The sequence below is a fragment of the Rutidosis leptorrhynchoides genome, chromosome 2 (assembly GCF_046630445.1).
Source record: "Rutidosis leptorrhynchoides isolate AG116_Rl617_1_P2 chromosome 2, CSIRO_AGI_Rlap_v1, whole genome shotgun sequence".
NCBI lineage: Eukaryota > Viridiplantae > Streptophyta > Magnoliopsida > Asterales > Asteraceae > Rutidosis > Rutidosis leptorrhynchoides.
The window spans coordinates 35,700,050-35,715,838 of NC_092334.1; the positions used below are offsets into that span (position 1 = coordinate 35,700,050).

At 36.4% G+C, this 15,789-nt stretch overlaps 1 pseudogene; it reads left to right on the forward strand.

The window, feature by feature from the left end:
- The first annotated feature begins 953 nt into the window (after positions 1-953).
- LOC139890712 (pentatricopeptide repeat-containing protein At1g03100, mitochondrial-like) lies at positions 954-3,210 on the forward strand (annotated as a pseudogene).
- Positions 3,211-15,789: the final 12,579 nt, after the last annotated feature.

The following is a 15,789-nucleotide window of genomic DNA, read 5'->3' on the forward strand; positions in this document are numbered from 1 at the left end:
GCTCCACAAATTAAACTTCAGTTCCTTACAAATTTTCTATCAACTTCAACATCATCACGTCGATTACATTTTGATTCAGAAGCTCCGTCAACTTTGAGTCCATCCAGATTGACGATGAAAAGCCCTACTTATCGATCAATCAACTTCGATCTAAAATTATGCGCCAAAATAAGCTAAATGATGTTTATCCAAAAGACTTTGATCTTATTCACATATATGTTTTACCTTGGGCCTTAGAAGGTGGAGATGATCAATGTTTAGTTAAAAGTACTTAAAACAAACATAGTTAATACATACCTGAATTAGCTTCAATGAACCTGTTAAAGTATATAAGTAATTACATACATATTATAGAATACGGGATCTTTTGATGATACTTTTAGCTTATCATATCCCTTCCTTCCCTTAATGTTACTATGAAGAGATTACTTCAACCATCTTCAACAAGTCAACGATCAACATGTCTGACCATCATATCCCTTTCTTCCCTTCATATTACTATGAAGAGTCAAGAGATAATGCATTGGTGTTTATCCACCAATCAATTGAATAACCCTTATTAAATAACGAGCTACAACTTAACATTCAACTAGGTCGTTGTAGTATGGTGGTAAGTATTCCCGCCTGTCACGCGGGTGACCCGGGTTCGATCCCCGGCAGCGGCGTTAATTTTTTCATATTCATTATTTTACTTTTTCATTTTAAATATAAAATATTTGTTTTTTTATTCATAAAGTGTATGTATAGTACACCCCACTGAACAAATAACCCTTCCTTTTTATTTTGGGGTTCTGTATCATGCCCACCAAGTGTTTGAATAAATTCCTCTGAGAGTATCCAAACAAAACTGCTTTAATATGTATATGCAGATTATTTTTTTGTTAATGTTGCGTGATTATGTAATTAAAATGACGAATATGTTGGGTTAGTAGGAATTCGTAGATACATCCATGATGTTAGCAAGGAGACTCAGACATGGGAACACAAAGGTTCTATATGCTATTGTTCAAGGCATGTTATCTTCCAGTAATCTTCATGCTGCTACGCACAAAAATGTACAAAATATTTTGTGACAGAGTGACATTTCATCAAACAGCTAATAACCATCGATGCCAATCTTTTTCATCCATGTCCAGCACAATCCTCGTTCAAACTCGGGATCCTGCTAAGCTAAGTGAGGAGTTACAAAATGCAGTTGATGAAAATAGGCTTAACGACGTTTGGAACTTATACGAACAACACATGAACATGGAAAGGTTTCCAAGGAAATCTATAGTGAACAATCTTCTTGCAGCTTTCTCTCAAAGTTTAGAGCTTCAATGGCTCAATCGGGCTTATAATTTAGTAATAAAGGCTATTAATGAGCACAAACAGAACTTACTTGAAAAGGAAACTCTTATATATCTATCGTTATGTCTCGCAAGATGCGGTTTACCTGTGAATGCAGCAACTGTTTTGAGGAAGTTGGTTGAAACCGAGCAGTTTCCTCCAGTCACTGCTTGGTTTGCTATATTAGTTTACATGTCACAAACGGCTGCTGGTTCTTACCTGGCTGCTGAGTTGGCAATCGAGATTGGTTATATGTTTAAAGATGGAAGGGTGGACCCACGTAAATATAGTAACGAAATTTTAATTGCCATGAAGCCTAATACGACTGCTGTGAACATTGTATTGGACGGATGTTACGATGTTGATCTTGATGGGTCATATTTATGAACGAAATTGACGAAGAGAAGAGCTTAAGAAACTAAAAAGATACATCGACGAGGCTTATGATTTAAGTGAGAATCAGTTTAGGGAGTTTTATAATTGTTTGCTTTCTTGCCATTTAAAATTTGGTGATTTAGAATATGCATCACACATGGTTATAGAAATGCTTCGAAAGGCAAAGAAAGGTCAAAATTCGCTTGGTATGTCCACTTTCATGTTTGAAGTCACCAAAATTAACAAAGTAGAGGTTGGTCAATGTTTGACCCGTGGAAAGTCAAGCTCTACACCGATTAGGACCCAAATATTAACGTGTGAAGAATTTAGTAGAGACCGGAAGTTTCTAAAACTTGAAACAGAACCTAAGGAACTACTTGATACATTAGTACTAAAGTTTCAGAAGTAATTAGAACTTAACAACTGAACAAGGTATAATTCAACTAACGGAAACAGTTTTCGTGAAATTAGTGAGGGCATTTTTGGAATTTAACAAAACAAAGGAACTCGTTGCGTTTTTAGTCAAGGTGGAAAAAGAGGATTCACCGGTTTCTCCTGATAGCTCGGAGTTGTTTCAGGTCGTGAATTCATGTATTTCTCTTGGATGGTTGGATCGTGCACATGATGTGCTCGATGAAATGCGCCTTTGTAGAGTTAAAACAGGGTCTTTAGTTTATTCATCTCTTTTAAAAGCCTATTGTAAAGAAAACAGGTCAACAACTCAACATAAGTCAAATCACTTCTTAGAGACGCACAAAAAGCTGGAATCCAGCTAGATGCTAGTTCTTACGATGCGCTGATTGAGTCTAGTGTGGTTAACGAACATACTCACGGGACTTTGAGTTTGTTTAAAGAAATGAAAGAATCTATATTAGATAGAAATGGTCAACAGGAATTTGATAAATTGGTTCATGGTTGTACGGGTAGTGGAGAAGCTAAACTTATGAGAAAACTATTGCAGGAGATTAAAGATGGTCAAACGGTTGACTGTGGTGTTCATGACTGGAACAATGTGATTCACTTTTTTTGTAGGAAGAGATTAATGCAAGATGCTGATAAAGCTCTTACGAAGATGAGGAGTTTAGGACACGATCCAAATGCACAAATGTTTCATTCTTTAGTAACGGGTTATGCTACTATTGGTGGGAAATATACTGAAGTAACTGAACTTTTGGGTGAAATAAAAGTACTTGGTTTTTATCATGGAATGAAATTTGATCAAGAATTGTTGGATTCTGTACTTTATACGTTTGTAAGGGGAGGGTTTTTTATTCGGGCTAATGAAGTTGTGGAGATGATGGAAAAAGGGAAAATGTGTGTAGACAAGTATAAGTATCGAACGCTTTTTTTGAAGTACCATAAAACATTTTGCAAGGGGAAGGGTCCGAAATTTCAGATCGAGACGCAGATTAAGAGGAGTGAAGCTGCATTGATGTTTAAGAAATGGATTGGGTTGTTTTGAGTAATATTATGGAATTTAAGTAGTGATGTTTAATCTTTTAACATATCGGGTATGCAAATTGTCATCCAAATATTTTTGGTTATGTTCATTAATATCTGGGATTATATAGCTAGAGGTGGTGAAACGGGCATGTTGGGTAACGTGTTCAAATGGGTCAAGACAACTAAACCTTGATTTATGAATCAAAATTATTCAGATTGACCTAAATTGACTTTGTCCACATTTTTTTTGTACTTTATAGATATATTAAAAAACAATTAATGTTGGTCGAAATTTCTGAGATTTTGCAAGTTGGAAAAATCTAGTTGATTGTCAACATTTTGTATTTGCAGCTCCTTATGCACAGCCCGATTTAACATTTTATTTTAGGCAATCTTGTTTAACTATCTTGCTCCCGCTTGGTGAAAAGGGCTAGACATAAAATTATGAGTGTGTACATGTTTCTGTTCTGGTGGTATATGCAATAATATTACAATCTTCTGATTTACGGAAAACCTGCCTTCTTGCTATGTAGTTTCCATGCTCATTTTTTTTATTCTCGGAACCAATAGGATCTCATATGCCCCTTTTATAATGAGTTTGTAAAAGTTGCTAGTCAGGAACTAGTCGGCAGGGCCTTGTAAGGACTATTCAGTCATTGACCAACTCTGTCCTTAACCAATTTTGTCTAAGTTTTACCAATTTTGATTGCATGAATTTGACTTTGACCACATAAATACGATCTTTGACTGATATTGACCAGTTGACCGACTATTGATCGACCGTTGACTGTCGTTGAAAGCCGACTTGACCGACTTGGGCCTAGTGGGGTCGGACTAATCCCCAAGACTAATTATCGTGTTTTAGCTCACAGTATGCATGTTATGGTTGTTAAATTGTGGCTGAATTGAGCATGGTGGGAGACATGGCTGCTTTTCCAAAGCGGAACGAACCTGTACTTCATCTTATTTTATCTGATAAATATTTTTCTTGTAGTCGTATAATGCCACATTCTGTGTCCATCTCGTTCAATCGTTTCCTGTTGAGGCCCATCATGTTTATATACTTGTTATACCGGTAACTGGTGACATGATTAAGAGTACCGGACCATATAATGTTGTGGTATGCATCGTTTTTTCCAGTAGAACCTTATCTGCACGACCAGTGAAGTTGCAGAATGCCTGATAGTCTACCCCACCCCCACGAAGTAAGGATATATACGAAGAAAGTAACGAAGCAAACATGCGAAGCCAATTCATGACAAAGTGGTGGCATCGAGTACCACGCACCGAACCTTGGATGGATAAAAGTCAACTACGGTACCTTCATAATAGCCCGGCGGGTCAATTGAGCAAAGATAGAAAGAAGACAACGTGGCTTTCGCTTTGTAAAAAACCGAAAAGGGAAATTAAACTAATCCTTCCAAATTGTATGGGGAACTAGCAACCTCAAAGGAAGAGAAAACTCTCCTACAAATAAGAAAACTAAATGAGACATGTTCTTATACAATTTAATCAACCGGATGTTATATCCTCACACTATCAACTCCGGTGGCGTAAAGCAGTTACCACACTTGCTACCTTTTGGGGAACCGCCAACGAAGAGAAATCCATTCCAAATTCACCCGCATTTTATCTTCTTCGTAACCTGGCATTAACATACTTATCCCTTCGATAAGATCCGCCAAGAATTGTACAAACAATTGGCACACTCGGTGGGACAAAAAAAATATACTATGTTTGAAAAAGTACAAAGTCGGCACCATGACCAACTCCAGTCACACACCACCTGGATTTATACCACCTAGAGAAACACTAACCTCAAATCAATCACAAGTGGAATTTTTTAACGGCGGGGACGCTTACGCAATCACCTCTCACGCCTACTGCGTTCACCTCCACTAACTTCAATGGTTCGCAATCAGTGGAACCACCACCACTCATAGACAAAACATTCATTTTAAACAACTATGACCACATCAGGACGGTTATGAAGGAGTTAAGAGCAACATGGATCCTTCAAAGCAGGAGGACTCTGACATATGAAAGTGAAGAATACGACGAAGAAAGAGAAACGGAAGAGCCACCATGCCATTACCCCACAACTACCACTGCCGCAGGTCTCCATGTTCAGACCACATCACATCATACAACGACTACCAACACCTCACTACCCCCAGGTAACCTTGAAAATCCCTACAGGGCCCTTGTATAATCACAGCGTGGTTTCTACCAACGCAACTACCGTACCTCGCACACCAAACACCTTCGTTCTACCCCAACGCCCAAATTGGAATGATTTTCGTACCCCAAAATCAGTTCGTATGGCCCCAGGGAATACCGTGCGTGAATTAAGACCCTACCTTTGTAGGAACTATGCCTATACTAACTCCTCAGAATCTTCCATAGCACTAGAAACCAACCCCTGCTATTATCAGATCTGGAACATACCACAACTCTCAACCAACTGTGTGGACATACAACAAAGAGGGAACTACCCGACCGTTGAAGGCTCCAAACACAGATAATCCTTGGGGAAACCAGAAAACCCCTTGTGTCCCAAGCATTCAGTGTTGTCCATTCCTAGATGGGATAAAGATACCAGCTCATTTGGTATATTCGAAGGGGCAGTGAGGATATCAAAATGGAGCATACCAGTAGCATGCCATGCTTTTTCCCATATGTTGAAAGGTGACTTCAGAGTCTGGTTCGACTCTCTCCTAAAGGATTCAATTTCAAGCTTCGAAGATCTTAAGCATCAATTCGAATCTAAGTTTAGTCAACAGAAGCGACACAAGAAAAACCATGTGGGTGCTCATAGCATAAGGAAAAGAGATAACGAAGGTACGAGAATCTTCCTCGTCAGGTACACCAATGAAACCCAACAGATCCCAGACATACCGAAATCTCAGAGGATATCTGAGTTATTGTATGTGTCGAAGGTTCGTCATCTTATCGATCACTTAAGCAGGGACCTTCCCTTAACCTACGAAGCCATGTTAAACAAAGCCTACGTATGGCTGGATGCTAAAGAAACGGCACGAAACTTTATTCAAGTTGAACCACCAACACACAAATAAAATGAAAGGTTAGAACGAAGGGGGAAAGGAATGGAAAAAAGGGACGATAGGAACAAGTTTGGCCATACCGAAGAGATTTCAGAGCTGGAATATTGGGGACACTCATAAAATCCCCGAAGGAAATACAAGTCACAGAGAAAGCGGCCAATCATTTCAAAGCTCTGGGACGACTGTCAAACAAAGGAAAACCAAGAGATATGAACAGGTTTTACGATTTCCACAATAACTACGGTCAGGAAACAGACGAGTGCTTCAATCTCAAAACAGCAATCGTAGAAGCAGTTCGATCCTGAAAGCTATCCCACCTCATCAAAGGGATACGAAACCCGAAAAAGGAAAAACTAGATGACCCATTGAACGAAGAAAAAAACCACAGGCAGACAAAGCCATCTTCGCAATAGATTCGTATCAACCCTACACGAAAAGAGGCAACAGTTATGGAATCATGGAGCATGATGAAGTTTTCTTCCCAATGATAGATACTATTACCCCATCAGACCTCTCAGTCACCATAAGCGGAAAATCTACAATAGGCGGGTTCATAGGATATATCTCGATGGAGGAAGCGCCTGCGATGTCATGTATGAACATTGCTTTGCCCAACTCAGCCTAGCTATCAGGACTCGCCTATCGCCAGCCCGAGCCCCCTTGGTTGGATTTTCGGGGGAGAGGTGTTGACCCATTGGGGAAATCGAGCTTGATCTTACCATAGGAGAACCACCATTCTTAAGGACTGAAACGCTCAACCTCGCCATCATACGATCTGATTCCCCACACAATATCTTGCTAGGAAGAGTAGCCATGTGGAAAATGGAGCAATAGTCTCAACAATACACCAGTTGGTGAAATTTCACACTTCGGAAAGGATACGGATGCTGGCTTCTACCTATGATAGAGAGAAGGTCTTACTTGCTATGAAAAGATCAATGGAGGAACCCAGGGGATGCATCATGGAAACGTCCATGGGAAAAGTACCAAGAGGTAAGACAACATTCAACTTCGTGTCACGAAAACAGCGAGAAAGAGAGGAAAAAACCATGAGCACACCTACGAAAGAGTACGATGACGAGCCAGAAGTTACCCTTAGCGAAACACCATCAAGGTAAGTGTGGACCAACGTATCAAATAAAAGCGTAGAGTAAGGCCGAAAGCAAGGCACTGTCCGATGGTTTTAAGGCTTGCGAGGGAAATAGAAGCACGTCACTTCTATGCCCCAGCTGAAAGGCAATAGGAAATCAGGAAGAAGCGAACAACCCAGCCAAGGAAAAGGATGAGAAAGGAAAACCTGTTCCACACAACTGAAAGAATATCGGTTGTTTAGAAATCCTATCATTAGAATCCAGTCTATGCTTATTATTATTTTGTAGTCGAAGTGAATGTAAAATGTAGTTGAAGCTTATAAACTTCCTACCAAGAAAACTTAATACACTTCCTACATGTTTTGATAAACAATTGTCACACTGAATCCAACCTGAACATTATGAAGTGAATCACTAAATAATGGAATGGAAAGCAGTCTTAACACTAGCTATGATTAGGGACGAAAAACATATCCCCAAAATATTATCAAGGATTCCTCACTAAAGGGAATACCAACCATATACACCTTATCATCACGAATACTAAAAACCTACTAGAAGGGAAGGGTAAATAAGCCAATCATGATAGCTAAAAATACCATAGTAAAAAATTAAGAACTCCCGCCCGATGGATATCCATATAAAAGATCACGAAGAGACGTCCTCATGATCACAAAAACAAGGGATACAAAAATACCCTTGCATAAATTAAAAGATTCACATGTGAAGGGAATACAAAAGGTTACGAAGAAACACCTTCGTAATCACTCAAACAAGGGATACAAAAATACCCTTGTACAAAGTAAAGGATTCCCATGCGAAAAGAATCTAAATAAAAGATCACGAAGAAACACCTTCGTGATCATTAAAACAAGGGATACAAAAGCACCTTTGTAGAAATCAAAGGATTCCCATGCGAAGGGAATCCAAACAAAAGATCACGATGAAATATCTTCGTGATCATTAAAACAAGGAATACAAAATTAACCTTGTACAAAGTAAAGGATTCCCATGTGAAGGGAATCCAAACAAAAGATCATGAAGAAACATCTTCGTGATCATTAAAACAAGGGATACAAAAGCACCTTGTAGAAATTAAAGGATTCTCATGCGAAGGGAATCCAAACAAAAGATCACGAAGAAACACCTTCGTGACCACTAAAACAAGGGATACAAAAGTACCCTTGTATAGATTAAAGGATTCCTATGCGAAGGGAATCCAAACAAAAGATCACGAAGAAACACCTTCGTGATCATTAAAGCAAGGGATACAAAAGGACCCTTGTACAAAGTAAAGGATTCCCATACGAAGGGAATCCAAACAAAAGATCACGAAGAAACTCCTTCGTGATCACTAAAACAAGGGATACAAACGTACCCTTGTACAAATTAAAGGATTCCCATGCGAAGGGAATTCAAACAAAAGATCACGAAGAAACACCTTCAGGATCATTAAAACAAGGGATACAAAAGTACCCTTGTACGAAGTAAAAGATTCCCATGCGAAGGGAATCCAAACAAACGATCATGAAGAAACACCTTCGTGATCACTAAAACAAGGGATACAAAAGTACCTTTTTACAGATTAAAGGATTCCCATGCGAAAGGGAATCCAAACAAAAGATCACGAAGAAACACCTTCGTGATCATTAAAACAAGGGATACAAAAGCACCATTGTAGAAATTAAAGGATTCCCATGAAAAGGGAATCCAAATAAAGGGTCACGAAGAAATGCCTTCGTGATCACTCAAACAAGAGATACAAAAGTAGCCCTGTATAGAGTAAAGGATTCCCATGCGAAGGGAATCCCTACAAAAGATCGCCCAAAAACATCTTCGCGATCACTAAAACAAGGGATACAAAAGTACCCTTGTAGAAATTAAAGGATTCTCATGTGAAGGGAATCCAAAGATCATGAAGAAATACCTTCGTGATCACTAAGACAAGGGATACCAAAGCATCCTTGTATAAATTAGAGGATTCCTATGCGAAGGGAATCCAAACAAAATATCATGAAGAAACATCTTCGTGATCACTAAACCAAGGAACACAAAAGTAACCTTGTACAAATTAAAGGATCCCCATCAGAAGGGAATTCAAATAAAAAGATCCCGAAAAAAAAACATTCAAGGGATGCGAAGGTACCCTTGGACAATCTAAATAAAGAATATCCATTTGAAAGAAATCAGATACGAAAGCATAAAAGGTGCCTACCAGCCAAAAGATCACATTACAAAAATTGTCAGAAGGGCAACAAAGCCTACAATACATACATACCTAACACAAAAGAAAACATTGTTTTAAGGCACTCAGGCCATTACACAACCACAAAAATTCCAATAACCACGAAGAAAAGGTGAAATAGGCTACTCGGGAGTGGCGGAATGAGTCTCAGGGTCAACAGCAAGAACGTTGGGATCATCTTTAACCACCTCAGGGGGAAGAGGCATAACCTTCGCCATCATAGCAAGAAGCTGCACAGGTTTAGCTTCGACTTTAGTAGACACTTCCTAAACAATGGCAGTTCGGCTTGCTCAAGCTTATCATAAGCCTCCCTAAGAGAGCGCCCCCAAGGTCAGTATATTCAGGATGGTCCTCCAAATTTACTTTCCCTTTGACCGCCAACTCCTTCAACAACTTGCTTCGTTCATCCAACATTGCCGCCAAAACAACATCAGATTGAAGGGAAGTCAAATCAGCATTTTTAATTACAAATTGTACTTGACTCGATGTGTTTACATGAATGACAACTAATTTAAATATATTGTATGGATATAATATATTATTGTTTGTTAGATAAATATGTAAGGTTAGGAACATTATTTGAGAATTTGAAGAGTAACGCTATATTAATGAAAAAATATTATTTTTGATATTATTAATTATTACGAGACTTCAAAAAAATGAGTAGATGAAAGTATGAAAACGAAGAAAATTAAAAGAAACTACGACTTAATTATAAAAGCAACTAAGCATTTCGTAATACAACCATAGTGGATGAAAGGGAGGAGAATTTCTTTGAGTTTCCGAATCTCAAACAAAAATTCATTTAAATGGGAGGTTTCTCTTTTATAACGATTTATGGAGAAACTTATCCCTCATTCATACGAGAATTCTATTCCAAATTTAGGCTTAATAATGACAACACCGTAACCTTTTGATTATTCGAAAACACCTACAAATTGGACATTGGAGGCATTCGTCAAAGCCCTTAGCATTTCATCTAAAAGACTCACTTTTTCACTTCTCAACGCGTACTCGATGCTCTTCCCTCAGCACTGTAGGATCGATTTTAGGTCCACCACCATGCCCTGCATATAACCTTAAGAGTTCCCTAGTACTCTAAAATCAATTGGTGATAGAGGGAGGTTCTCCTAAGCTTATATACAAGCATTTGTTTCTTTCTTATTCCTATGTGGGATACTCTAATCGATTAGCTCCAACAATCACCCCCTAATCAGTTTGTACATGCACTCGTATCATATAACGTGACTTTTTACCCAGACCCGTTCATTTACATCTCGACTTTTCCCGGACACCAGACCTTTTCCCCTGATAATGTCCACAGTTACCCCGATATGAACCGCCGCTGCCACAATTATTACACATGTGCTACCCCGTCTGATACCATTTGTAGATTCATTTTTCAGGTCCACCACCATGTACAACATATAAGCTCATGAGTTCCACATTACTCTAAAACCAATTGGTGATAGAGGGAGGTTCCCATAAGCTTATATATGCACATTTGTTTCTTTCACTTTTCGATGTGGGACACAATGAACCAATTAGCTCCAACAATCACCCCCTTAATCGTTTCATTCCACGCTACTCCTACGGACGCGTTCAATACCATCTTGACTCACCAGACCCCCGAATTCTTCCTCACTCACGTTCACAGTCATCTCGGTTTGAACCTCCGCTACCATTCTGCACCGTTCACACATCTTGTCTTTAACCAGGCTCGGATACCTTTTGTAGGATCGATTTTACGTCCACCACCATGCCCTGCATATAACCTTAAGAATTCTCTGGTACTCTAAAACCAATTGGTGATAGAGGGAGTTTCGTCTAAGCTTATATACAAGCATTTGTTTCCTTCTCATTCCTATGTGGGACACTCTAATCGATTAGCTCCAACAAGCACACCTACGATTCTCTTTGACAAACAATTTTTTCGTGATCAAATAATAGTTCCAACACTATCTTTTATGTCGTCCATCATTTCCAGCAACACTCCTGGACGATTGCTTGAGGATAACAACATGACAGACATGGAAATCACTATGTTATGGTGCTTACTTCAGGACATTGACATCAACATATCATTCAACATTGCTAAGAGCATGAATGACGTTCAACATGACAACAACGGTGAGCCTATCCTATACGACCTTCACTTAGAAAATTTAATAGAACCTTGAGATCGAGGGTCAATACACAAATACCCAAAGAACTATATCTCCTCCAATTCTTGGATATTATTGATGTGCGTAGAGGTGTATATGAAATAGCTTATATTTTACTAGGAAAAACTATTAAATACGATACAATTTTACACAAGATATTTATTTATTTATAGAATGGATATACTTAAACCTTGCTACAACACTTATAGGCAGTGTACCTAATCGTACAGTAGTGTAGTTTTTAGTAAGTCCGGTTTGTTCCACAGGGAAATCTTTTAAACAAAGCTTAACGCTATATTAGTTTTAATTTATAAAAATACAAATATATATAAGTAATATTATTATTATAAAAAGGGGGTTTTTACCGTTTAATGACCGGTTTGTCAATTTTTAAAACTTTAGTCGCAGTTAAAACCTAATGTAAAATATTAAATAAATAAAAGACTTAATTTAAAACGTAAAGTAAATAACGATAATGAAATTACGAATAATAAAAGTGCGATAAAATTAAATTACGATAATTAAAAAGTGCAAAAATTAAAAGTGCAATTAAATACAATGACAATAAATAAAAGTGCAATTAAATACAATAACAATAAATAAAAGTGCAATAATTAGAAGTGCAATTAAATATGAAAATAAAGAAATTATGCTTATTTAAACTTCCGTAATCATGATGTTTGACGTGTTGATTTTTAATTTATTCCCATGGGTTAATTGTCCTTTGTCCTGGATTATTTAATATGTCCGTCTGGTTTTTGTCCATAACAGTCCATCAGTCATAAATATAAAGTGCGAGTGTCCTCGTCAAATTATCCTTATACCCGAAGTCAAATATTCTAACTAATTGGGGACTTAAACTGTAACAAGGTTTTATTACTTTGTTTAATAATTACACCAGGATATTGACTGCGTGTAACCCAAGGTTTTAATACTTTGATATCAATTATGCCAAGTGTCCTTGTACATAATTGCACCCCTGTTTTAATAATTCCATAGACTATTAATCCATTCCCGTGTCCGGTTAAATGAACGATTATTCGTACATATAAATATCCCGCCCATCGTGTCCGATCGAGTGTATATGGTTATTTATAGGTATGTCCAATTGTAAATCTTTATATTAAAATTAACAAACTATCATTTAGTTAAACAAATATAAAGCCCATTAATAGCTCATAGTCTAATTTCCACAAATGTCGTTCTTTTGTCCAAACCCCAATTATGGTACAAAGCCCAATTACCCAATTTTAGTAATTATCCCAACATCATGATTACTTCGTTTTAAATAAGCATAATAATAACTTAGCTACGAGACTTTAATGTAAAAAGGTTGAACATAACTTACAATGATTAAAAATAGCGTAGCGTTACACGGACAAAATTTCAACTTACACCCTTACATCATTCGCTAACATACCCTTATTATTAGGATTAAAATTAAAATTAAAATTAAAATTAAAAAATATATATATATATATATATATATATATATATATATATATATATATATATATATATATATATATATATATATATATATATATATATATATATATATATATATATAAGTTTACGTATGAGTGAAGAGAAAAAGATGTGTTAAATGGTGCACCAAAGCTCGAAATTTATAGGCCTGTGAGCTGAAAAAGGGGCTCATGCGATCGCATGAGCTTTGCCCTTCAAGGCCATGCGATCACATGGCCAGCTGGGGAGGCTCACATGTGTTTGTTTCTTCTGCCGACGGTTTATAAATAACAATATAATATATAAATAATTATAAGAATTATTTAAATATTATATTTTATTTATGTGCATAGTTTGAAATGTCCCGTTCTTATTGATTAAAAATATTCCATATTAATTGATTTCGTTGCGAGGTTTTGACCTCTATATGAGACATTTTTCAAAGACTGCATTCATTTTTAAAACAAACCATAACCTTTATTTCATAAATAAAGGTTTAAAAAGCTTTACGTAGATTATCAAATAATGATAATCTAAAATATCCTGTTTACACACGACCATTACATAATGGTTTACAATACAAATATGTTACATCGAAATCAGTTTCTTGAATGCAATTTTTACACAATATCATACAAACATGGACTCCAAATCTTGTCCTTATTTTAGTATGCAACAGCGGAAGCTCTTAGTATTCACCTGAGAATAAACATGCTTTAAACGTCAACAAAAATGTTAGTGAGTTATAGGTTTAACCTATATATATCAAATCGTAACAATAGACCACAAGATTTCATATTTCAATACACATCCCATACATAGAGATAAAAATCATTCATATGGTGAACACCTGGTAACCGACATTAACAAGATGCATATATAAGAATATCCCCATCATTCCGGGACACCCTTCGGATATGATATAAATTTCGAAGTACTAAAGCATCCGGTACTTTGGATGGGGTTTGTTAGGTCCAATAGATCTATCTTTAGGATTCGCGTCAATTAGGGTGTCTGTTCCCTAATTCTTAGATTACCAGACTTAATAAAAAGGGGCATATTCGATTTCGATAATTCAACCATAGAATGTAGTTTCACGTACTTGTGTCTATTTTGTAAATCATTTATAAAACCTGCATGTATTCTCATCCCAAAAATATTAGATTTTAAAAGTGGGACTATAACTCACTTTCACAGATTTTTACTTCGTCGGAAAGTAAGACTTGGCCACTGGTTGATTCACGAACCTATAACAATATATACATATATATCAAAGTATGTTCAAAATATATTTACAACACTTTTAATATATTTTGATGTTTTAAGTTTATTAAGTCAGCTGTCCTCGTTAGTAACCTACAACTAGTTGTCCACAGTTAGATGTACAGAAATAAATCGATAAATATTATCTTGAATCATTCCATGACCCAGTGTATACGTATCTCAGTATTGATCACAACTCAAACTATATATATTTTGGAATCAACCTCAACCCTGTATAGCTAACTCCAACATTCACATATAGAGTGTCTATGGTTGTTCCGAAATATATATAGATGTGTCGACATGATAGGTCGAAACATTGTATACGTGTCTATGGTATCTCAAGATTACATAATATACAATACAAGTTGATTAAGTTATCGTTGGAATAGATTTGTTACCAATTTTCACGTAGCTAAAATGAGAAAAATTATCCAATCTTGTTTTACCCATAACTTCTTCATTTTAAATCCGTTTTGAGTGAATCAAATTGCTATGGTTTCATATTGAACTCTATTTTACGAATCTAAATAGAAAAAGTATAGGTTTATAGTCAGAAAAATAAGTTACAAGTCATTTTTGTAAAGGTAGGCATTTCAGTCGAAAGAACGACGTCTTGATGATCATTTTAGAAAACATACTTCCACTTTGAGTTTAACCATAATTTTTGGATATAGTTTCATGTTCATAATAAAAATCATTTTCCCAGAATAACAACTTTTAAATCAAAGTTTACCATAGTTTTTAATTAACTAACCCAAATCAGCCCGCGGTGTTACTACGACGGCGTAAATCCGGGTTTACGGTGTTTTTCGTGTTTCCAGGTTTTAAATCATTAAGTTAGCATATCATATAGATATAGAACATGTGTTTAGTTGATTTTAAAAGTCAAGTTAGAAGAATTAACTTTTATTTGCGAACAAGTTTATAATTAACTAAACTATGTTCTAGTGATTACAAGTTTAAACCTTCGAATAAGATAGCTTTATATGTATGAATCGAATGATTTTATGAACATAATTACTACCTCAAGTTCCTTGGATAAACCTACTGGAAATGAGAAAAATAGATCTTGCTTCAAAGGATCCTTGGATGGCTAGAAAGTTCTTGAAGCAGAATCATGACACGAAAACAATTTCAAGTAAGATTTCCACTCGAAATAAGATTGTTATAGTCATAGAAATTGAATTAAAGTTTGAATATGATTATTACCTTGTATTAGAAAGATAACCTACTGTAAGTAACAAAGGTTTCTTGATCTTGGATGATTACTTGGAATGGATTTAGAAAACTTGGAAGTAAACTTGCAATCTTGGAAGTATTCTTGATTTTATGAAACTAGAACT